We start from the raw sequence: 24,041 nt of genomic DNA on the forward strand, positions 1-24,041 counted from the left end.
AACAAGACAGACTGTTAGAACTAGCCAGAGGTGTGGTCAATGGGGCAGGAATGTGGGAGACAGAAGATTCAGGTTGACATTCCTGGTCTTCCCAGTTCTCACCAGGGAACAAAAGCAACCAGGCTATTGAGCTAAAATTAGATGAAAAACACACCTTCTCTGCACAACCCTAACTTACAGAAGTTGCAATGTACTACACAGATTAAAGTTCCTTATCTTTCAAGTCTGGTACTGTCCTTGCTCAAAAGGCCACTTGAAAGTTCATTGTGTACAAGTTAGGAAGCATTTGGGGAATTTAGGATGAACAATAGTAACACAGTGAATAGTATATAAAAGAACTAACTAGTTAGATCTTAGCATCTTATACAGACCACTCTGCCCAGACATAACTCTCGTTATTCTCCAACTCCAATGCACTGACAAATCCATGCTATAGGAGGCAGAAACAAAACCAGCTGCAGACCTACTGATGTACCAGAAAAAGCAGAGCATTTCTCCAGGGGCATGGAGCCCAAGTATCCCCTCAGAACTTCACACCAGGATAACAGTGTCATTTTGTGCCCTACCAGATCTGCCTGTCTCTGGCAAAGCCCCGTGTCTGTGCACCCCTTTGCTGTCCCACTGCAGTGGGGTCAGTGCTGGGGCTCTCCTCCCACTGCCCAGCCTCAGCTCCCTTTGCAGGGAAAAGGCACATGAGGACCAACAGGAACCACTGAAGTCATCTACATCCAGGAGCCACAAAGATATATTTATTTTCTTCCTCTCTCTAAAATAAAATAAACCCCAATTATAATCAGCCTAACCATAACACTTCAGTTTGCAAACACTCTCAAAGCTGCAGTAGGCAATAAATCAGACATGTCACTTCCAGCAATTCATCTCTGGAGTTGGTTGCTACATGGCTGTAATATATAAAGAGGCTTTTTCCTGGTGATCCTCAGAGCCAAGATTCTTTTTGTTGGCTCTTCTTTAAACAAACACTCCTGTAAATTGCAGTTGAATTTAAATTTATCATTCAATCCTAATTATTTTCTTCTAATCAGTGGTTTGAGGGTGACTTTGGTTCTGTTAGGCTGATACATTGTCATACTCATTTAAAAAATTAATTCATTTAAGCCAACTCCAAATGTATGCATATGATATCTCTGCTGCAAACTCATCACTGCCACATAAGTCACAATGAAGGCAACCAAGACCTTTTGTTTTCAGGAAAATTGTCTCAAAAGAACAACAATAAAAATCAATAAGAGACAAAAGAAACTTCTGCAATGCCATGAAAGACCAGCAAAATGCACTGAGGCTCTGTCAAAACACAGCTGTAACATCCCATCCCTTCCACATCACTCAGAAGGATACGAGAGAATTTTCAATAAAGCAACAGAACATGAAGGTTTATACATCTTTGATGTCCCACAGCTGGAGGGAAAGACAGCAGTTTACTAATCCTGTACCATTTCCCTTTCATTAGTTAAGGTTTTCAGTTTTGGATAGTGCTAAATTTAGAAGGAGAGGTTAATTGTTTAACCTTAGAAAAATAATTATGCTTCTTTTGGTGCTGTCTTAAAAAAAAAATCATCTTTTTAGTTGCCCAAAGGATTTAAAGCTCAATGCAATGGTGAACTCTTTAGTGGAGACTGTACCTGATTCACTAAACAAAAAATCTGAGACTAGACTACAAGTTTTTATAGATTTTGGACCTGCCTGCCTATGCTGTGGGAAAAAAAACTCCCAACACTTATTTAAAACAAAACTTGAAATCAGGTTTGGGTTTTTTTATTTCTGTTTTGGTTTGGGGGTTTTATTTTAAATCCAGTGTTTCAATACTGCACATGTACAATTTAATTTCTATTCCAGTTACTACTGTCATTTGGCTGGAAGAAGAAGTGGTGTGCCATACCTAAGTAAGCTTTGGAACTTTCAAACAGTTTTTCAATCAGAATTTCTTGCACTTCTCTAACTATTTGTCCTCCTACGTGTTGTGATCTATAGGTTTTTTTTTTTCCCCAGTAGAGGTGGTTGAGTAGTGATAATTCCTTACACTCTCAACAAAACTGGTGTTCAGCCCAGCCTTGTCAGTCACACAAATCTGTGTACAGAGGTAAGAATTTCAACCTCCATTCTGGTCACCGTTTTTTGCAAATTAATTGATACTAATATGGTTCCCAAAAATGTTAATCCACTCTCCACTTCAGCAGGAACCAGAGTGAACATTCACTCCTCCCATTTCAATTTTCCAGATATCACACAGGCCTTTCTCTAGTTCTAAAAATAAAAATCAGGGAGGAGAAAGGGGTGTGGTTTCCATTTTAAACAAAAATATTTCTATGGTGTAAAGTGCTTAATCCAACAGGTTGTTGGGATATTAATACTAAAATTTGATTAGGAGATGGAATTTTCTTGAGCATATTTTCTAGTTAGCATATACTTGGGTTACCTAAGTAAATAATCAGGTAAAACACCTGATAAGAAATTTATTTATGAAGATGGGAGGAAGAGAGCAATAAACAATTCATATGACAAAACCCCTGTACCAAAGTATAGCAATTTAATGTCTAACTTCACCTTCGGTAGAGAGAAAAGGGTTTCTCATTTCTACTTACAATAGATACTAGCCTTCTGTGAATAGCTATTTACTGACAATCAGTGGCTTTGTGTGCATATTTGCATACATATGTATGTATGTATGTATATATATATATATTTATACACACGCACACAGAGCCAAGACAAAGCACATTCACCTTCAGCCCAGCTTTTCAACAGTTGCCTCACAAGGAATCTCAGTGAGCCCCATCTCTCATCCTCTGACACCCTTCATGCATGTGTAAATAGAAACACAAAGTGTGGACTGCGACCTCAGAACAATGCACTTGTGTCGTCAATCATTTGCACTCGTTTTGCAGGCATGCAAATACCTTCATAAATAAGATTTTCTGAAGACCTAGGAAAAACTGCTCCACATTTCCTGACCTTCTCCTGTTTGTCTTGAAAACCCTTCAGGTTTTCAGACTTTGAACAGTTTTGTTTCTAATATTACTTCAAAGTTTGGTGCTGTCCTCCTTCAGCAATGAAGACGAGCCAATCTTTCATGTGACTTTGCTCAGGTGTTCATCTCCCTGCCACAGGCACTTCATTGCACTAATTTGTTTTCACATATTAAAGTAGATCAGGCAGTACATATTCATAGATCAGGTAGTATTCCTGTCATGGAAATTGACTGTACTTTGAGCAAGAGGACCCTGATCCATTATTTGACATCTTTCATGCTCTCTCAGTCTAAAGGTCAATTACCACTACTGACACAGTTCCTAAGTGCTGTTTGAAATAGCACAATGCTCCACACATATATACAGCAAAACCCATTGCAATATGAAATAGCCCAAATTTAAACTGGCTGAGCTTAAAAATTATTTTTCGTTTCTCTCAGTCAGTGAAGTTTATAGACATTTACCCATGTGCCGAACAACAGGTCATCCTCCTATCTATAAGCTTTCATGTGCTCAGCAAAGGAGAGAGGAGGTTTTTGCCCTACAGTCAGCATAGTCCCCTCTGAACACAAGAATAATGCATGACTTGGCCAGTCACTGTCACCAAGCAGTGATGTGTATGAGCTGCAAAGAGCATTTTCATGTTTAAGATGAAATAATTTATTTTTAAATATTCAGCAGTCAGTGCCTTCTTTGTATTATACTCACAGGATCTCAAGTCACAGGCTGTGATTCCGTGTTGCCAGGGAGGCTACTTGTCAGCAGCTGTAGTGTGAGCAGCAGCAGGAGGCTCAGAACAAGCATGTGAAATAAAGTGCACACGCCACAGACAGCACAGTGGCTGCTTTGCTAAGTGGCACCAAGCGCTTCACCCTGCGGGAGCCCTCAGATCTCTGCGCCGAGCAGCTGGGCTGCACTTTCCTCCTATCAATAATAATGATAAATAATAATAACAGCAGCAAAGTAAAGGGAAGCTCTGAGCTTACACACTGCATCAGGTGGACTTTGTGCTCCTGCTTCCAAGCGCACAGGGATTGCTTTGCCCACCTCTCCCCCCACGACCTGTGCTTTCGCAGGGCTGGCTGGGGGGCTGAGATGCAGGACTGCCCTGTATCCAGGCAACAGGCAACACTGATGCTCTGCAAAGCTCTGCAGTGCACGACAGGAGAAGCTGGGACAGGTGCCTCCCCAGACTTCATGGAGTGTGGGATAGAAAGAGCTTTCCCAGTTTCAAAGAAAAAAGCAGAGAGTAAAACAAGCTGCCAAACTACTTTCTGCCAATGAAAGCAGGTTCCAAGGTCTCCCTGGGGCTGCCTGTTTTCCCAGCACTGCTCACTGGGAAGATATAAAACTTACTGTGACCTTCTCTTTTCTTTCTCAGTGCTCTGTATGTTCTCACCTAGGTACACCTCTTCCTCCTGCAGGAATTTTCCAGATTTACTAGCCACCTTATTGGCGGCTGTCTCAATTCTTGGAGCCATGTTTTGACCCTACCAGTGTCATGATTAATGGACACACACCCACATTACCAGGCTTCAGAGATGGTTTGTGGGAGGAAAAGATCAGCTGAGAACAGATGATTCACCATTCCTTATATTCACAAGGAATTCTTCATCAGTAAAGGGATAAACTTCTGGGCCAGAGAGATTTGTGGGAGTATGTACACCGACTCCAGTGGCATTCAGATTTCATACACAGTGCCTTAGGCAGCTTTACTCATAATGCACTGTTCCACTCAGCCTCCAGCTGATGTTGACAGAGACTGGGACAGTCTGATGAAAATTTCATATTTGAGGAAAGACCAAAGAACAACATGAGCTAAGTTATAGACAAACCTGGTCCCCAAGCATCTTCAATTCTCAGATAATCTACAGGCTTCTGATATTCAAAACATGACCTGCAGAGGATGAAGCTATTTGAAAAAGAACTGGAAATATGCTCAGAGAGTTTCTGTAGCATTCAGCTGCCTTTCAAACAATTCTTCAACCTGCCATATGGACATTATGTAATTGCAAAATATACAGGGAAGAATGGTCATGAATAAAAACGGTATGACAAATTGCTGCATGAAGATACTCTGATCCAAACCAGGATTAATTCAAAGAAACCTTGTGTCTAGGATGAAAAAGGGGTCACAATGGCCCTTTCCTACCTTACTTGATGCGGTGTCAGCATTTGAGGTTCCTAGCCCTAAACATAATTTGTGACACAACAACACTGCACAGCAAACACAACAGGTAGCCTAACCTTCCTCATCATCACAGTACTAATACACTGTCCAGTCAGGATTTTTACTTTCATTCACCGTGACTAGAAACATTAAACAAACACTACCCCCAGAGCTGTATGAAAAGATAAAATCAGGAGCACTCTTCAGAGCTTGGGAATTCTCATGACTCCTGCTGCAATCTCAGCTCCTTGCCCATAGCTTTCCTTCTCTCTTACCAACTTTTACAGCCTCACTGTCTTGGCAAATAGCTTATTTTCCTTCTAGCACTGACAGCTGTTATTGTAGGAGACAGCACAGTATAAAGTTACTCATTAAGGGAGGTAAAGAACTACCTCCCTTCAACTCCAGTTGAACTTTGGGGAAAAATAAGTACAGTCCTTCTTTTCTCCTTTGTGAGCAATGGCATGGAACATCAGAAAATAATGGCCTAAGTGCACTTTGTACAGATGTCCTCGAGGAGATTAACTCAGGGCATGCCATTCCCATCCTTTGCAGTTCAGGGTGTGGCTTCCCAGCCAGCTACACCAAAATTTTACAGCAATTTGCTTAAGTCAGAAGGGTGAGGTGGGACCTGTGTACCAGGTAGGTGTCCTGGATTTCAATCTGAGTTTATCCACTGACAGAGGAAGGGCAAAGCTTTCTAGCTTTTAAATCAGATAAGCTTTCCCCCCCACAGTCTTATGTACAGAAAGACTATCTTGAATCACATAAATCTTTTTTACAGCTTTTCCCTTTCCCAACACGTCCATTTTGCAGAACTGCCTCAGCTAAAGCCAGAAGAGTTGCAGCAAAGAATCTGGAGGTATGGTAAATGGAAGGACAGAAGGATAAATAAAGGGGCTGGACAGTGATATGGCACCACTGTAAAGCTGAAGCACAGGGGTCCTTTCTGAGACAAGATATGCTCCAGATCAGAGGTGACAGCAAAGATCCAAGAGGATAACTTCATCTTCCATTAGGAAACCACTGAGGTCTTCAGAGCACACTCAGCAAAGCACTGCCACCACTGTCTTCTTGAGGACCTACAACTTAAAATACCCATTTAAGTGCCCTGGAGAAAATAATCCAGATGCTTTCACCCACTGCAAACCCAACTCTTCTGCCTGGTGCTGTTTTGCGCAAATCGATCCCTCATTGAGAAATAAAAAACAAAATGAGCAGCACTGCAAGACACATCAGAGGAGCTCTGATGGAGAAGAAGCCCAGAGTGACGCTGATTGATGACTCCTAGAATGCCTTTCCCTGAAACAATAATGAAGTACGTGCCTGGGACAGCAGCCCTGAGCACTGCATGGAAACACTTGAACAGCTCGCCTGCACCCACAGACCTCCCTGCCTGAGGAGCACATTTAAAACAGCTCTGCAAAGCACTACTGCCAGGGTCTCTCCTGAAAAGAAACAAACATTCCCTTCCCTTCCATCCTCCTCCCCTTTAAATCAAGCTCAAACCCCCCAAATCTGGGGGCACCTCTACTGTGTGTATAATCTGTCCAACATTCCTCAGTAACAGAACCACTTGGAATGGGGAGGGGAGTGCTGCTCATCCCGGGCAGGCACAGTACAAGGGATACAGGGAAGATAAACAATGCCCTTTGGAGGTTCCAAACAGAGCCTACTGCTGCTGCTGAAGGCAGTTATTTTAATCCTCAGCTGCAAGTCACCGGGGCACAATAAAAGAGAATTAGCAAAGAAAACATTTAATGATAACAATGAGCATTCATGCCTTATTCCTTGACTTGCAGCTGAGAGTATTCAGTAATTCAGAAGTGGATGAGAAATTAGGAACAGGAAAACCCAGAGCAGTCTCCCTGCCACTAAGAGTGACAAAAGCAACTCATCAGCAGAAGGAAGAGTAACGCCTTAATCATCATTTTCCTGCCAGACAAGCCCCAAACTCTTTCAGAAATGGGGCACAAAAAGAAATTTTATATCATAAAAAAAAACCAACCAAATGAAAATTACTCTACATCAGTATACCCAGAAGGAACATAGCAAGATGATCAAAAGATTCTGTTTTTTGGATGACAAAAAGAGAAAAAATAAAAGGCCAAACCAGATGGGAAGAATTGCTTCAGTTTGAACTGGTAAAGATTTTTTCTAAAACAAAAATAATACAAAGGTATTCCTTCACATTAATTCCCCAAAGTTTTTTTGAATCTAAGATGAAATTTTAGTTTTTACATTTTCTAACTTAAAAACCATCAACTACCTCAAACAGAATACCACACAATGCCTCTTTTTATAAAATGTTTGGATCTAATTTTAATAGGAAAATGTAGGTTTCATTTTTTGATATTAAAAAGATCGGCTTCGGCATTTCTAAACAAAAAATATATTGCATTAAAAATCTGGAAGTAAATGTTTTAATGTTAACAAATATATATATATATATGTAGCCTTACTATTGATTGAATCTATTTACTTAATTTTAACTTGATTTTATGAGGATGTATGGTCTCTGTGAAGATTCTTGGATATAAAAGTTTGTGCAATTTTTGTCATTCATAAAAATTGTTTACTACAGAGATGTGATTCACACACTTGATATGCACAGCTGATTTTCTATTCACAGGAAAAGAACCATCATAACATTAGACTTTTCATCAATTGTCATTACTACTGATCAATAGAAAAAACACAGAGCAAAAGACCAAGATCCCAAGGAGCTCAGGCAGCACTTTGGGATTGGCTTTGTACATCTAACATTCAGGACTACTGAGTACCCCTGGGGATTTATATAGCTAGTCCTAAACATCTGGATTTACATTTAGTTAATTTGCACTTTTCCAAATTAATTCTTTTCCAACTATATCTTGAAAAAAAAAAAAAAAAAACAAAACAAAAAACTAAAAAATAAAAAACAGAAACCAGAAAACATTTCATCACTGCTTTTTAGAAGTCACCATCACTTATCCGCATTTCCTGAGATGATTTGTGGAATATACACAACTTTTTCCACCGTGGTCACACTAAGTCTCCAGGAGAATCAGAGCTTTGCTGTACTGATCTTCAGGTATTTTAAACAACCATAAATTGTGCTCATGTGAGTAGTCTGTACTTACAGTCTTTGAACACTGGCTTTTGGCAGAAGGGCCCAGAATAGCAGAATGCCAACTCCTGGTTCCAATCAGTTCAGAGAGACTTTGGCCTTCAGTGCTGCTACCAGATAGCATACAGAACTAGGAGATGGAAAGGGAAATGGAAAAGCAAAGGCAGACCTGGCAAATAACTACACTTTCCAGTAACGTGATCCATACATGAATCTAACTCACAGGCCAATAATTGTGATAAACTTATAGCTCCATTCTGAGAGCTGAGCGCTTTAGTATGGGGGGAAAAAAGAACAAACTCTTTCCTTCTTGTTAACTGAATCCTTGTGGGAGAAATAAGTTAAGGCTGAGGATATTATTTTTAGCTTTCTTGGAATGTACTCTTGGATATACTTTGCAGCCAGAAATGTTATAAATGGTCCAGGTCAGTTTGAGGAGTCAGTGACAAATTCTGCCTTGCCAAACATGTTCTCTGTACTGCACTGGGTGTCCATCTTTCCCTCTCTAGCACAGAAAGGGCTACCTAGACAGCAGCAAGAATGCCCAAGCCTGATAGCCCTGCTTCAGAGCATGGGGAAACCAGTGGGTTGGATAGCCACAAACTCTAATATCCTGTCATTAACAGTCACCAGGGAAAAGTGCCAGAAACAGTTCAAGGTGGCAATTTTACATAAGGCCAGTTCACAGGAAAAACTTCCTCCCAGCCTCCTGTGCTCAGGGGCTGGCTCCTGCCATGCTGCAGGGAGGGACTAAGCCTGTTAATGCTCCTAGATACTTTAAAATGTCAAGACAGTGCTACAAGTCCATCTGAAAATTAGCACCTCGTTAGGGACTGGGCATTTGAAAATAAACCTTCCACAGATGATTAAAAAAGGAATTTTATGTTGCTTAAGCATACTGTGAAATATACATTTGTACATGCTGCTGGAGGTGTTGGTCCACTCATAGGTGTGCTCTGCTCCATGTTTTTGGGACAGGAACAGCTGCAGACATGTTCAGCTCAAGACCTCTGTGTGCTGGGCACTGGACACTAAAATAGAGGCAGAGCACTGCCTTTATAATCCCCTCCATCTCATCCAGCCACAAAATGCCTGCATGTCCTGTCCACCTCAGCTCTGCTGACCCTTGCTTCTGAGGAGAACAGCCCTGAATGTCCAGCACAAGCCATGTCCAAGGCTGCTCCTATTTTTTTATCTGCCAACAGCTGTCAACAAATGTAATGTCTGCCAAGGATGCAACTCCCATCCATTAGAAGGTAACCGGAGCATGAGTCATCTAACAAAGGACAAACCAGACATTAGATTATCATTATCTCTACTGTGCACAAGCCTGGCCAGCAGCTGACCTGTGTGTAGGCTCCTCTCTCAAAAGAGCTCTCAAGATTTTGACTAAATAGATGCATCAATGCAAGCAAGAAAGAAGCCTCAGCTTTAAAACAGGTCAGGGCACTTGATAGTAATAATAACCTTTTTCATGCTCTGCAAGTTTAAAAATCAACTAGTTTTCAATTTATTGTCTTTTTAATGTAAGCTGAATAGAATTTTTTGATATGCAGTTTTACAAGGGAGGAAAGGGAATTTCTGGATAAGTCCTTTAATATTTTCTTCCCGTTCCTGTTTTGTCACAGAAAGGAAGAACAATGGGGGAAAACAGGAAGATAAACCTTCCAGAAGTAAAACTTTTTCATCATCAGACTTCTATGAAGGGGAATGCAAAGTTCCACAAAGCTGATTTCTACACAAAATAAAATACATTTCCTACAAGAAAAATCTTATCAACTCTTTGACTGTCTTTACATAGATGAGGAAGGAAGGCAGAGAGGAATCTGGCTACTTCCCACTGTCAATATGCAGTCCAGGCACAGAGCTAATAATTGAATGCAAAATTCCCCAAAACCACTTCACTACTTAGAGTGTAATACTATCCTTATTACTGATTTTAGTAGTTATCACCTTTCACTGATCCCAGCTCTTATTCATAAGCCCAAGAATAAAAGCTTCAAATACATGCACATATACCCCTCTTATGTATCTGTTTCCTGAGAAGTCTCTACAGTGAGAGAATAGTTCTGGCAGCTTTTAAACTAAGTCCCCAGCTTTACTCAATAATTTTCAAAATGCATAAATCAAAAGCGACTGTCCTTTTGTAGGTCTCAAAATAAGCAATGCAAAGCCTTCACTGCTGTTCTCAGGGGCACCCTATGCCAGCCACTCCACCCAGGGCATGGCACAACAGTGAAAGGCAGCTCTGCTTTCCTGTCCTGTCACATTGGGTTGACCTCATTTTCCCTCGACAAAGCATTTTACCCATGATAGAGTTAGTCAAACAAGCTTTAAATTACTCTGTAGCATTCGATGTAAGTGACAGGAGCTGTTAGAGATATATTTCTAATGACAATTTCTTTCCTCTTCCATCATAGTTGTTTCCAGGTTACCAGGTTACACAAGCTTCCAACTTCATAGGGAAACAGCATAGCCCAAACCAGTTTCCACATGCCCCACTGTTAGCATCAGAAGGATTAGCTCCCAAGTCTCTGGGAATACCTCCCAAAAGGTCAATCCACCCCTGGCAGAATCAGTTCTAGCAACATTTGAGTCCTCTAGAGCCATTAGAGACAGAAGTGGCCAACCCATGCCACACTGTCAGCAGCCACTTACAGCCTGATGGGCACCTCCTGCAGCAGAAGAGCTGAAACCTCCCTCTGTCCCAGCTGAGACTATTGGAAAAAAAGGCTCCCAATATTACCAGTTAGATTGTGCCTGGGCCAGTCTGACCCTCGCTGCTGGGCCAAAGGCAGCAACTGCGGTGTATCACCCCAGAGATACCTTGGCTTGCTGGTGGTTGCAGCTGGGCACTGAACAAGTCCAGGCTTGTTAGGAACCCTGTTTACCTCAGGAGGAATGGCTTCAGGCGATGGTGAAGAGAAAAAGGAGAGGATTCTGCTGGAGGGTTTAATGTCCAGAGGTTTATTCCATGGTTACAGAGGTCAGAACGTGAGCAACTGCTCCAACAGAACATCGGCCACATGGTCTGATTCACCTTTTAAGCTCAGGGACAGGGGGAGGGGAGGTACAGGTGAGCCACCAACCAGGTGAGAGGGGCAGGGTCTCAGGGGAAGATGACACCCAGACAGGCCAATGACCTCTGGGCATAGGGGCATCCTTTGAACTTGACCAACCACACGACGCCTTGCTGGAATGTTCAGCCTGATTGACAGGACTCACTCAGCATGGGGGCAAGGGGGAAGGGAGAGAGACATAGGCACACCTGGGAAAGTGACCTGGAAGGCCAAAATGGGACATTACAGCACACCACAACAGAGACCACAAGCTCTGCTCCTCAGAGAAGGTGCTCAGGATGCAGGGCTGACCCGGCACTCACCCTCGATGCTCCTCTCTCCCCTTAGCACACACAGCAAACGTCGGCCACGGCAGCTCCTGGGACAGCTACAGTGCCAGCAGGCTGCCACCAAAACGCCTGGCCTGGGGGCTTGCAGGGAGCTGGGAACAGGAGCATCCCATTTATCTGTGCAGAGCAAACTCGGAGGTCCCACGCCAGCCATGTACATGTCAGAAGCCATTTGCCACTTCACTGGCAATTTGAGAACCGAGCACACGGGGCATGGTATTACCGCGCCTGAGTGGGTCGCAGCTGGTGATAGAGAGACGGTGAATCTTGTATCTTGATCAGAAGGCTTATTTATTAAGATATTATATATAATACATTATTACTATACTAATAGAATATAGAGAGAGGTTTGCAGAGCTGCTAGCTAAGCTAAGAATAGATAGAAAGAATCTATAACAAAGTTGTGTCCAGGGACTCAGTCCCCTAGCTTGCACTGGTGATTGGCCTTTAATTATAAACATAGAAAATGAGCCAATCAAGGTGAATCCTATTGCATTCCACAGCAGCTGATAACAATTGTTTACCTTCCCTTCTGAGGCCTCTGCCTTCTAGAAGACACAGAAATCTGAAAGAAAGGATTTCTGTGGAAAAATGTCTGCAACATCATGGCATCGTTCCACACCGCTCGCTGTGATGGCTCCTCTCGATACCACCGTGGACAGCATTTAGGAGGCACCAAATTGCCTTGCGTGAAGAGAAAGCTATGTGAGCTCATTCCCCTGCTTACCAAGCTCAGAGTAAAGTAAAGCCCTTTAAAGAAGGCTTTCCCAGCTTTATCTTTAGTATAAACACAATTTAGGATAGAGGAAGATTTTCTTGGAAGCTAATTTTGTAGGTATTGGAGAGTAGGACAGCTTCTCCAAACAATTTAATTCACAGTCAAAAGAAAAATTAGAGAAAATTAGAACTTTCTCAGTATGATATGCTATTCTTTTGGTCAATGCAGCCTCCATTTACAGGCTTTTATAAAAACTCTGAACCTTTAAAAACTTCTTACTCCATTCTCACAAAATTGCAGTTTCTTTAGAAGGTGTCAAACTGCTCAACGTTTTAATAAGGAAAAAAGTGTATATTGTCACTTCACACACTGATAATCATAATAATAATATTGAACTATTAATATTCTGCCCAAAAATGTGTTTATAGAAACTACTTTCCATTTTTCCACTTCTGTAATCACACCTCAGCAAAACACATATTCAGTATTGTGACATAATTGTGGTAAATGAACCTCAAAATTTGTTGCTTCTTCTAAGAAGGAGTTGGGTTTTTTCTACTTTAATTTTTAACAAGTTTGAAACATAATCAGTTGTTGAACATATTTTTATGGGGACAACCAGCAGAGCATCACAAGGAACCAGAAGTGATAGCAACCATAGAAAGCACAACTAAAAACTGCATTTCAATTCAAGAGGTTACAAGAGGATGCAAAAGGAAGAGTGCCCAAAACTTATGCTCACACGCACAAGCACACACTCATTCCTCTCCAAGATTTATCTTTTTCCCAGCTCCCAAACCTATGCTTTTCCCACCCCAGGCTCTGCCTCTGCTTTCTGGAGTCAGGGGACTTGGCCTTTTTTGTGCTCATGTTGCTCCAGCTGTTCCTTAGTAGAAGTTGCTAAGTGGATGTGTTTGAAGTCAGAAGCAGGCAGCTTCTGTTCATCAACAAGTGACAGTTGCGCCAGGAAAAAATCCCAAACGTGAGGAGTCCTTTCCCTGAGCTGGTGCATGTTGAGACTGACCCGTGCTACCCACAGAACTTCACCCCTGAAATACTGCTGCTCGCAGCCTGTTTTCCTGTGGCTCAAGGATTCCACCTGCCTGCTGGGACATCAGGCTGTGCTCATCCCCAGCAGTGGGATCGGCCTTCCAACAGAGAGCAAGCTGCTGGCTTGGAGCAAACTGGGGCATGCCACTCGCTCAGCACTTCAGCTGCAAACATGTACGAATAGGAAGGGAGATTGTGAATGAAAAGGGATGCAGAGGGGTGCTCTCTGCCTCTCTCCCATGGCCTGAGCATCCTCTTAAGCAAGAAAAAGGAGGCAAGAAAACAAACATCATTATTACTCATTGTTACTGAGTTAAAAATGAGGGAAAATGCAACATCTCCTCCTGTCATAGTAGCTGCACCTCATCATTTGCCATTTTGCTGCTTTGCCTCATCACCTGAACTGAGATAGCAAAGACAAAGTAAGTTTTTTGCACATCCAAGATGCTACACCATGTGTACCATGAGCTACCACGTATACTTTTGATGCAAGCCTAGAGCTTGCATCAAAACAGAACAACTTTCAGCAAGGGGGGTAGAAAAAGTAACTGCAAGAAATCGATTTTTAGAAAGAATGTAACATTATGCCATTTTCCTTATATGGCCACTGGTATCCCATGCGGAGGCACAAACAATAGCCAGCTTGGCAGGGGGTGGAGTAAGAAGAAGACTTGAGGGGAAAAATTATATATATATATATTCCCTGCTGGCCCTCACCCTCCATTTCCTCTTGAATTTCTTTGTGACTGCACTGAAAGGGGTCAATAGCTCCCAGCTTGAGAAATGCAGTTTTGAAAGGACTATCACCAGCATCTGTATTTAAAGCATGCCTTTTACTTCACAGCCCCCCAGCTAATGCAAAGCTTTTAAAAGGCGAGCGCAAGATAAACTTTCAGGGTAAAGAAAGAAAAAGCGAAGGGGAGAGGAGGAACAGTGCCCATCTGCCTTGGGCTTACTGACACTTTCACTGGAATAAAGCTTGCCTGGCAGAGCAGGGACAGGGAACATAAGCTGCCGATGATCCAGAGTGCCACAGATCATTACCCCCAGCTTTAGTCTCCACTTCCCCATGCTTTAAAGCACATTACGAAACCACGTGAAGCAGCCAAGCACTACACTGGAAAAGAGTTTCAAGTAATTAAAAACAATGGGAAAATTAGAGCAGGTCATCATTGAGCATATCAAAGCTTTAAAATCTTCAGCGTGTAAGAATTTTGTATCTGACAAACACGGGCAACTTAGTCAGATTTTAATAAGTTTAGTTAACTTATCTTGATAACGAAAGATTGCACCAGTGGCTAAGTGGCTAAGATTATATTTAGGCTTTCTGTTTGAAGAAATACTCGAGAAAAGCTGTGGCATGTTAGAGCCAGGATTTATTGAGAAGGAGGAGGAACAGGACTGTAACCTCCTTCTTTGAGTGCCAGAGGACAGAGCCCATGAGGAAGGCTGGCACATGCCCAGTTTTTCAGGATCCCCAGGCTCCATTTCACATTGAAACCTCACTCAAACATCCAGTGGCAATTAAATTGCAGTTGCTTTTTCTATTAGGATGTTGTTTTTAAATCACTTTGGAAGTGGATGAATCCACACAAGGCATTTGTACAGCTCAGCTGTTGCTGTAGTCTCCAGGTGTAACCCGGTCATCTGCATTCCAGCATGCATCTGTCTTAGAAACTAACTGTTCTCCCTAATAAAACTTTTCCAAATATGAGGAAGAAAACCCAGATGAAATGTCACAGAAAGATGCTCTACTTTGTATTAACTAAATACAACCAGCTATAGTTTTCCATTTCAAATTTATTTGACTGTATCTGATTATTTAACTGGAGCCTTTCAGTAAACATTAGAAGAAGCCCACATCATTCATCTAAGACAAGCCTGAAATCACAGATGGAAAGGTGCAGTAGTACCTCCAGCAGCACCACACACAGCAAAAAGGAATTTCATCCTACCAAACTGTCTGGGAGAAAAGCCAAAGAGACCAGAGAATGCTCCAGAAGCACAGAAGTAAATTGCCTCTTCGAGTCTCTAGCACTGGCAGCATATGACTTTGCACTTCACTTTAGCTCCCAATCATGTTATCTTTCTCACAGGCATTCAAATACATTAGTCTGTACCTTATCAGATCCTGAATTACGACTGTAGAAAAGCTCCTAAGTCTGAGAAATGTAGTTCAGAGACGTTTATGGGGCTGTAATGAGTACTGACAGATAAGCCACACTCATGCAAACACACTTGCAACTGATGTCTGGTTTAACACAATACAGCCCTAAGCCTTCAAAATATAGCCTAAGAAACAGAATCCCCCCATCACCTACTACTAATTGCATCTGCAGCGGTCAGGGGTTGAAAGAGAAGTAAGCAGATTAATTCTATTAGTCTGTGCAATAGTATCCCAAGGGGACAAGGGAAAATCCCATCATTTAAATCAGGGCTGGTAGACGCTGCTGGGAACGATGTTACATACTAGTAGGGGATTAAGAGTTTGGACTAAAGGGCCTAATTTTTTCTAGATCTGGTTTCCATGAGTCATAGCAATTAGAACTGCAAGGCTTTTGTGTTTGTTTTTTTCCACTTACGGATGACCTGATACATCTTTCCGAGTTGAAAACAACATTATTAAATTAATTTCTTACTAAACCCTTTCTCCACAACATACATTCCTGTATTCCTTTTTCTTAAAAAGTTTTCTGTTTAAATTAAGGTATTTTCAATACAAATTTAGTTTAGAATACAAAATCTAAGTATTACTTTATTAATCCCTCATATGTCAAATTTTTCTTTTTTCAGCACATTCCGCTCACGCTTTTAACCTATACTTATCTCAACCATATGGGCAGTCTTGATCCTCTGAAAGTACATTTTTGCTGAGAAATGTTCCCCATGCTGTAAATGCATTGTAAGCTTTCATCCCTGCAGACGTGGCAGGCAGTGGTGACGAAGCCCTTCTTGAGCCAAATGAAGGGAAAAAGTAATTTGCTCAATCCAGTGCAAGTGAGCCTGAGCATCAGAAGCACTGTCTGCCTTACCTGTGTGCTGCTTTGAGGGGACAGACTTTCAGGGAAATACTTGTTCTCCTCAAGAAGTCAGGCTGTACTGCATCTGTCAGGATCCTCGCTTCAGGTCTCTAACACTGTGATCGAGGCTGGTCAACCTGTCAGAAACAGCAAGGAAAATACATAAGACACATACTGGACCTGAGGAGAAGGCTGCCACTTTGTTTTACTTCCTCCTCCTTGGGAAAGACCAATTTTTTCTTGTACACCTGAAGAAATGAGGGGAAGCATCTGCTAGTGACCATGAAGACCCTGTCAAAGTCAGGACTAAAGGCAAAATCTTCTTCCCTATTCTCCAGTTCATAAGGCTGACCAGAAAAGGGCTTTGACTGGAAGGCAATAGGAGGACAGGACTATTTCTAGCAGCATAAGGAGGAAACGATGAATTTGCTCTGCATCTTCCCCTCTTACTCCTCTGCACAGCAGAGGAGAGTCATGCCCAGGAAGAGGTGCTGCAAGTCCCAAAAGGCAATTTCCAGAACAGGGGATGGAGTGGTGTGTGATAAAACACTGTAGTTAAGTGTTTAACACACACACCCTTTCTGTATTGTAGGCAACAAATGTGCACACATCTGTTCACCTGCTGGATAGATGCTAAAGTACCACTTATTCTGAATGGAGGGAGCCAGAAATGATTGAGGATCAAAAAAAGGTGATGGAGTTAAGAGGCAGGTAAGGGTGGGAGGAAAACACCAACAGATGCTGGAGGGGTGAAAGCAATAAGGCAAGCAAAAGAAGGTAATTCAGAGCCTGCAGAACGGCATGAAAGGCCAGTGGGAGAGGAGAAGGGATCACGCCAGATTGCATCTGTTTTCTACTTGCAGAAATCAGCCAGACACAGGGCACAGAGGTGGGGCCATCACTTTAACTGAGCAATGCTTCCATAGCAGCTCCTCTCTGGAGAACAGCAGCGAGTCTGGATCTCATTCTCCCTGACAGCTCCAGCTCAGATATGAAGGTGGCGCCATGTAAATCCATTTCATGATATTAATTCTCTCCTCTCTAGTCTACCTTGTTGATTTGCTTTCTTTTGAAGCCCAAATCCTCTGCCCTACCCTGCCTCTCCAGATCTCGGGGCCAACACCAACTGTCCATGTGAAACATCAGGTAGCATCTCTGACCCGTCTGCATCACTCAACACTTAGCACCTCCTTCAGGATCGAGATGAAAAGCTGGGAGAGAGGGTCTTGTCACAGCAACTCCTCCCTGAGACAGGGCTGCAGAGGACATGTCAAGCTCCCCGTCTCTGTCATGCAGTCTGAAGATGACAGCCATACTGAGCTGAACTGCCATTTGTCAATCCAGGGATTACAAAGCCACCTACAAGCCAGCTGGAAAGTGCTAATGTCACACCGGACCACATGAAAGGAAATTCCTCCCCCGCACGGGGTATCAGCCCTCTGTCAGCAGCTCCCTGCTCCCCAGCACAAAGGTGTTATCTATGTCACACTCGCCCAGGATGAGAGAGGGGCTTTAGTGGGAGCACAGGGGCGCTGGTGAGGAGTGCTCTGCATCCTGGACATCCATTTTACATGCAACAGAGGGGCAGTATGGTCTAGTGAGCAGAGCAAGGGCCCACCAAATGGTACTTGGGCAGATGTTCTCCATGCCTTTGTCTCCAGTGGACTCTTTCAGCACTTTCAGGGTGGTTCATCCTCCGTTTCAAATACACACATACCAGCCACATCCTGGTTTCTTTCAAGGGGACGGGCAAATATTTGTGAAGTGCGAGTGCTTGTATGCAGAAAATGCACATCCATACACTTCTGCACAGGACAAAGTGCCTGCTGCCTAACAAAAACATATCCTGTTACACACAGTCCTAGTCCTTTCAGACATAAGGTACAGAATATTAATTCCCAGCCTTTGAAGACAGTGAGGGGAAAACTTTATTCAAGTTTGTAAAGTGATATGAAACCACAACATGGAAAGTGGCCCAGGCAGGCATACCAAGAGTCATCAAAATTTTGATTCAATGGCATCTTAAGTAGCAATTTTCCCTTTCCATTATGGAAGAACAGGCCTATCCATGTAAGCAAGCCCCATTCATCCCCTATTACTATTCCAGCTGATGCACCACTGTGATCAGAAGCAGAAGCTATCATATATTTAGGGTCACTAATAATGTATTTTGTCTTCTGTGCCTGCTTGCTCAGATGAGAGATTTCAATCATCTCTATTCAAGGAACATTAAGAAACACAAGATATATCAGGTTATATAAATCCTCCTCTCCAGTGGAGGATCATGCCTCTCCTCTCCCCTCTGCTTTGTTTCATCCAATTGAAAGTGTCTCGGGCAGCAGGAATATTCTCCTTTTTCTCAGCAGACTCCAAAAAAGTCTGATAGAGAGCTGTCTTAAACACTTGTTTCATGCATAAAGAGTCTGTCTGGCTTTGTTTTTTTAAAAAATGTGATTCCTTAGTATCTCACCAGAGTAAAAGCAGTAGCATGTGAGAAATGTGAATTAAGGAAATAAAAAGCAGGCTTCTTCTCCAAGGCTGATGTGGAGGGACAGAGATGGACAGCAGCACTAGAGCATCCAACACTCCTCTAGCCTGCAGGTGAATTTTCAATAGAGGTCCAGGGATCATCTGGGCTCAATACATTTTTAATATGAAAACAAAAATAAACAAAAGCTCAATCTGGAATTTCTCCCAGTTGTTGCCCCGGTCTCACATTCTCCCTAATCAGCACTGGCTGCTATCAGAGACAAGACCCTGGATTAGACATGACCTGACCTGGGCCAGCAGCTCACGGCGCTGCTCCCACAGCACTGCACGGAGCCCCACACCCTTGAGGCTTTAGACTGTGTGGCTCCTGAGTTTGATTTAAGGGGCACAACTACTGGAATTTAGTTTCTTAAAAAAAGTTTTCTTTTAAGTCCAACCCTCATCACAGCTTTCTCCCCACCTCAAGGTTTCTATGCTTTGGGGCCCCAGTGGTGGTATGTTTTGCAAATTAGTTTTTTTTCTTCCTTGTATACTTGTACAACCACAAACATGGTTGTGTTAAGCCACTTAATCAAGCATAAGCAACGAGAGTTTGCACTACACACCGACACAGACATCAGGAGGAACACAAAGCATTCCCATTTAACATTTTATGCATCAGAAATAACACCAAAACAGATGTAAAGCAAGCTAATTCTTCATTACTTAACACAACACAAATCTTTGTGCATTAAATACAAGTGAAAGGGAGCTGTGGAGTTGGCATTAGCTTGACAGATGTTGAGATGAGCTGCACCAGAACTGAGTGTCTCAGCCTGAAACAGTGCATGTTAAAAAGGCGTCTGCTTATTGTTTGATATGTGTATTTATTTACATAGACAGCTTGCTGACATGCTGAAGGGCTGGGGAGAGTGGTGTAGGCTGGCATTTTAAACCCTCAGCAGGCATTCAGCAAGTGGCCTGTTATCCTTTGGTCATGTCACTAGCTTCCATTTTATTGCTGAGTGGTAGCAACAAAGGGGAGCAGGGAAGGAACCAGGATCCCCTCCACTGTGCAGACTTAACTCCCCTCCAGGAGCTTGCCCTTAGCACACAAGGCAGCATTCCCAAGCTCAGCCTCCACAAGCATGTCGCCCCTAGGGCTCACCCTGCAGTTTCTGGGGCCTCTGTGCCTTTGACACAGACATGGGAAGGGTCTCTGAAAAGCAAGTCAAGTGCAGCTCCTTGTTGCATAAAGAGATTTTTCTTAACAAGAAAGAAAATTAATTAAGTGGATAAAATCCCACAGGTTGGAACAACAGCTGAGGAATTATCTTTCTATCAGGTTGGTAATGAGGACGAAAAAACCTCACACAAACATTAACAGCTTCATATGGGCTCATTGGCATTTCAGATCAGATGTGAGATTTGGCATTCCCAGGAGCACCAGATGCAACTCCAGTTACAGACCAGACTATGGGCAAAATGTATTTTGCCCTGCTGAAAACAGACTTGTGACAATGTCTGAAAATTAAAGGTACATATCTACCTACACAATAATTTTTTCCCACAGAAATTATGCCCAGGGAGACTGTAGGTCACAACACCCAATGCCTCAGGTTAATCTGACTCACCTCTGACACCTGAGTTTAGATATGTCAAGTGTGTGAGAGAGTTCTTCAACATGCTGTGTTGACCCATCACAAATCTGGGTGCACATCAAATGACGTGATCAGACACTGGCCAAATCCAGCACCTCTACCCACAGCGCTGCACTGAGCCCCACACCCAGGAGTTTCCCCACCAACACTGCTGGCTGCTCAACTGTCAACACTCACAATTACTTCTTAATGCTAACAAAATAATACAGATTTTTTTTTTTTCCCATACCCTGAAATGGAAAAACTACCTGCTCTGGGATCAATTACAAGAATGGCAATCATATTCATGGTAACTACTGCAATAGGGGATCCTACCACAAAGAAGCCATGTGGCCTACTGAGCACCATGCTGAACTGTGGCAAACTATTCAAAGCTACATTTCAGAAATACTTTAACTTCCCTGGCAACTAAGGCAAAGGAATTTGTACCCTACCCCCAAAAGAGAAAGGGGAAAAACAAAAGTGAACTACTGGCCATCTTTCCCAAACATGCCTTTGTACATCTTCCTGCACCTTTGTTACTGTTGATATCACAAGAGGTGATAATCCCTTGGTCCCACAGAACCAAGCTTCTTACTGTGTGCAGCATAAAAGAGCTCCCTGCCCAAAAAGCTAGCTGACTAAACAAATAAAAAGCAGGAAAAAAAATTGTATTTCCCTTGTTACAGATGGGAAGCAAAATCCAAAGAGACATTGGCAGTAAAGATCCGGCAAGAAGCCAGTGAATGAACTGGGAAGAAAACATCTTCAGTCTTGAAGCTTATTCCTTCAGTGTGGAGATCACTGTTTCTTCCTTTCCTGTTCTCCTGTTTTTCACTCAAATTTGTTCCTTTTACAGCTTGTAAAGTTCACCCTTAAAAACAATGCTGATGGGCTACTGATGCTTCTCATTTTTTATGGGGAGGAGATTTAGGGATTCTGATGTAAATAATCACAAGGAATTCTTAGCTGGCACCCAAATACTGCCCCAAAGAGGCCAAATGCCCCCCATCCCCTTAAATGAACAAGTGCTGGCAGGTGCAGTTTTGGGAAGTTTTTTAATATACCTAATCATGGGGCTTTCAATTTACCAACTCAGAACCACTCTGGTGCAGGTACTTCCAAGGTAGATGTTTCATATATTACCCATGTGTTACCAGTCAACACACATGATAACCCTACCAGATGAAAAAAATATTTTGAAATTGCATGGAAATGAATGACATCTCTTTCAAGTGTTTTACTAATTAGCCAGACTTACCAAAGGCTAAGGATAATGGAGTATTTCCCCATTATGTCTGCCTCTCATTAATTCAAATGCCCTCTGTGCCCTAAACCTATTGGAAAAAGAAACTAACTGCACTTCTGAGCAATAGGATTAAATTACCTGCCCCAAGGAAGCAGGTTGCCTAACAGAAGCATTTGCAATATTAATAGCTACTTCAAATAATTTTAAATCATCATTTAACAACCATCAGTACTTCCTCAGTTTTTCTGGAGTTTGAAATATCTGTAGTGCATAAACAACAGTCAATCTAACTGTTTTTCAAGTTTTTTTTTCTTGTTTGACTCAGAAATGATGCTTTCTGTCAGCCTGAATTGTTAATTTAGGTTTGCTATTGCAGCTCTCTCCTCTTTCCTTGAATAAAGGGCTGGCTGATCCCTGGGATACTGCAGCACAGCACTTGGGTTTTCACACTCAAGCTGTCGCTCTATTAGCTGTACAATCTGGCAGTTTTCTCTCCTACTTTTTAAAGGCTCTCATCTACCTCTTGTAGCTTTTCCCTCAGATTCACCTGGGAAGGTACACTGAAAACTTTGGGCAGGATGTTCCCAGAATTACAGGAGCATCTAAGGGGAGAAAAAACCCCAGACATTCAAGGCAGCACATACTGTATGTGCAGCAAGGGTGTATGTCTATTATAGCAATTCAAACATCTGCTGGTAATGAGGTTAGTTTGGAAAGGCTTTGATTCCTGCCTAGGGAATTTAGTGTAGTTTGCTTGCTCCATGAGAATGCCATGGGCTTCCTCATGCAGGGTTAGATTCAAATATACTTTCATGTATTACAGAGTTTTATGTATAATACATGTGTGTGTGATTCTGGTCCTTCAAAAGATTTCCCAGTGAAAAAGCTAATACAGAAGGGAGCACTTCATGGAGTTGTATAGCTCTTCAACTCTCCTTTGGAATGTGTCATTAGTTCTGCATAACTGATATCTCTGTTTTATCTTCTTCAGATCCCCTTTCTTTAAACAAACTCCAGATTCCCCCACTCCCAAAAAAATGTCTCGTAAGTCCCGATTGTTTTTCTTGAAACACACAATAATTTTAAAGGGCTTAGCAGGAGTATTTCAAGAGGAAAAAGTACACAAAACCCAATAATCAAGTGATAAAGGCCAAAGAGAAAGTCACAGTCAGTTATGGAAAAGGACATGCAATGTTGTTCCATTATCCTCTTGAAATGAAGAGTTAAATCTTGCAAAATTCCATTCCAGTGCCTGCTACTCCACCTAAATCCTCCTGACCACAGCAACAAAGCCATTCTATAGCACATCTTGGCATTTTCATCATGTTCCCAACATCTAGCTCATGGTTCAAAGGTTTTGGTCCTTCAAAGTAATGAAACTGGGGATGAGCACATGGAATCAAATTGCCAAGTGTGAAGAGAAAAGAAAGTTGATTTTTCAAGACATGAAGGAAGCCACCCTCTCCCCTCAAATCCTTCCCTATATTCCCCACTGAGCAGGTCAGGTCTCCTTGCCCACGTGTTACATCATTTCTGCATCACCTCAGTGTCCAAACTTGTGCTGTTCTGAACTGCTTCTTCCTGGAGTCTGGGGTACCTCTGGCTGTGCACAGGTAAAAGCAAGCCACAATAAAGTTTTGATTCTTGCAAATTACTGAATTTCACTTCTGAATAAAGGCTATCATGGAAGAGTACAGTGCAAATACACCACCATAAGTCAAAATTAGAGCAACTTTAAAAATTACCAGTGAATAAACTTCCTTGAAACATGAAAGCCAGCAAAGTCACACACCACATATGGAAGTACAGTTTAACTGGCCAGGATGGAAATCATGCTGTCATTGAACAATAGGGCTGTCCATGGCAGAAAACTGAGTAAAGGCAGAGCTGAGCCCTACAGAAATAGCCACTAGATTTTCAAGTACCAAGAACCAGATGCCAAAATGTAAATACTATTAACAACTTAGATCTTAAAGGTCTCACAAGGGTTTGTTCTGTCTACACAACAGAGAGGTACGGATTAATGACAGAAAGTCCTTCCTGTAACTGGAAAAAATTAAGAACATACAGAATCACCCAAAGAGTTTTGCAAGATAAAGAACTCTAAGTTAATACCAGGCAAAGACATACATCCATTCTATTCCTCTCCCAGAAAACAAAAATAAAAAGTTGCCGTAAGAGCTGTGTTTTTCTTTCCCCTTCTACTCTCTGTATGTTTTT

The 24,041-nt window shown here is 42.2% G+C and overlaps 1 protein-coding gene across 2 annotated transcripts in view; it reads right to left on the reverse strand.

The window, feature by feature from the left end:
* Nucleotides 1-24,041, reverse strand: part of TSPAN18 (tetraspanin 18) — a 119,439-nt gene that overhangs the window by 42,211 nt on the left and 53,187 nt on the right. For both annotated transcript variants that reach the window (XM_058025684.1, XM_058025685.1), the window contains one exon: nt 16,476-16,600. The gene's annotated coding sequence lies outside the window, so the exon portion shown is untranslated. The remainder of the gene's footprint in view (nt 1-16,475; nt 16,601-24,041) is intronic.

Source organism: Melospiza georgiana, chromosome 6, assembly GCF_028018845.1.
Source record: "Melospiza georgiana isolate bMelGeo1 chromosome 6, bMelGeo1.pri, whole genome shotgun sequence".
NCBI lineage: Eukaryota > Metazoa > Chordata > Aves > Passeriformes > Passerellidae > Melospiza > Melospiza georgiana.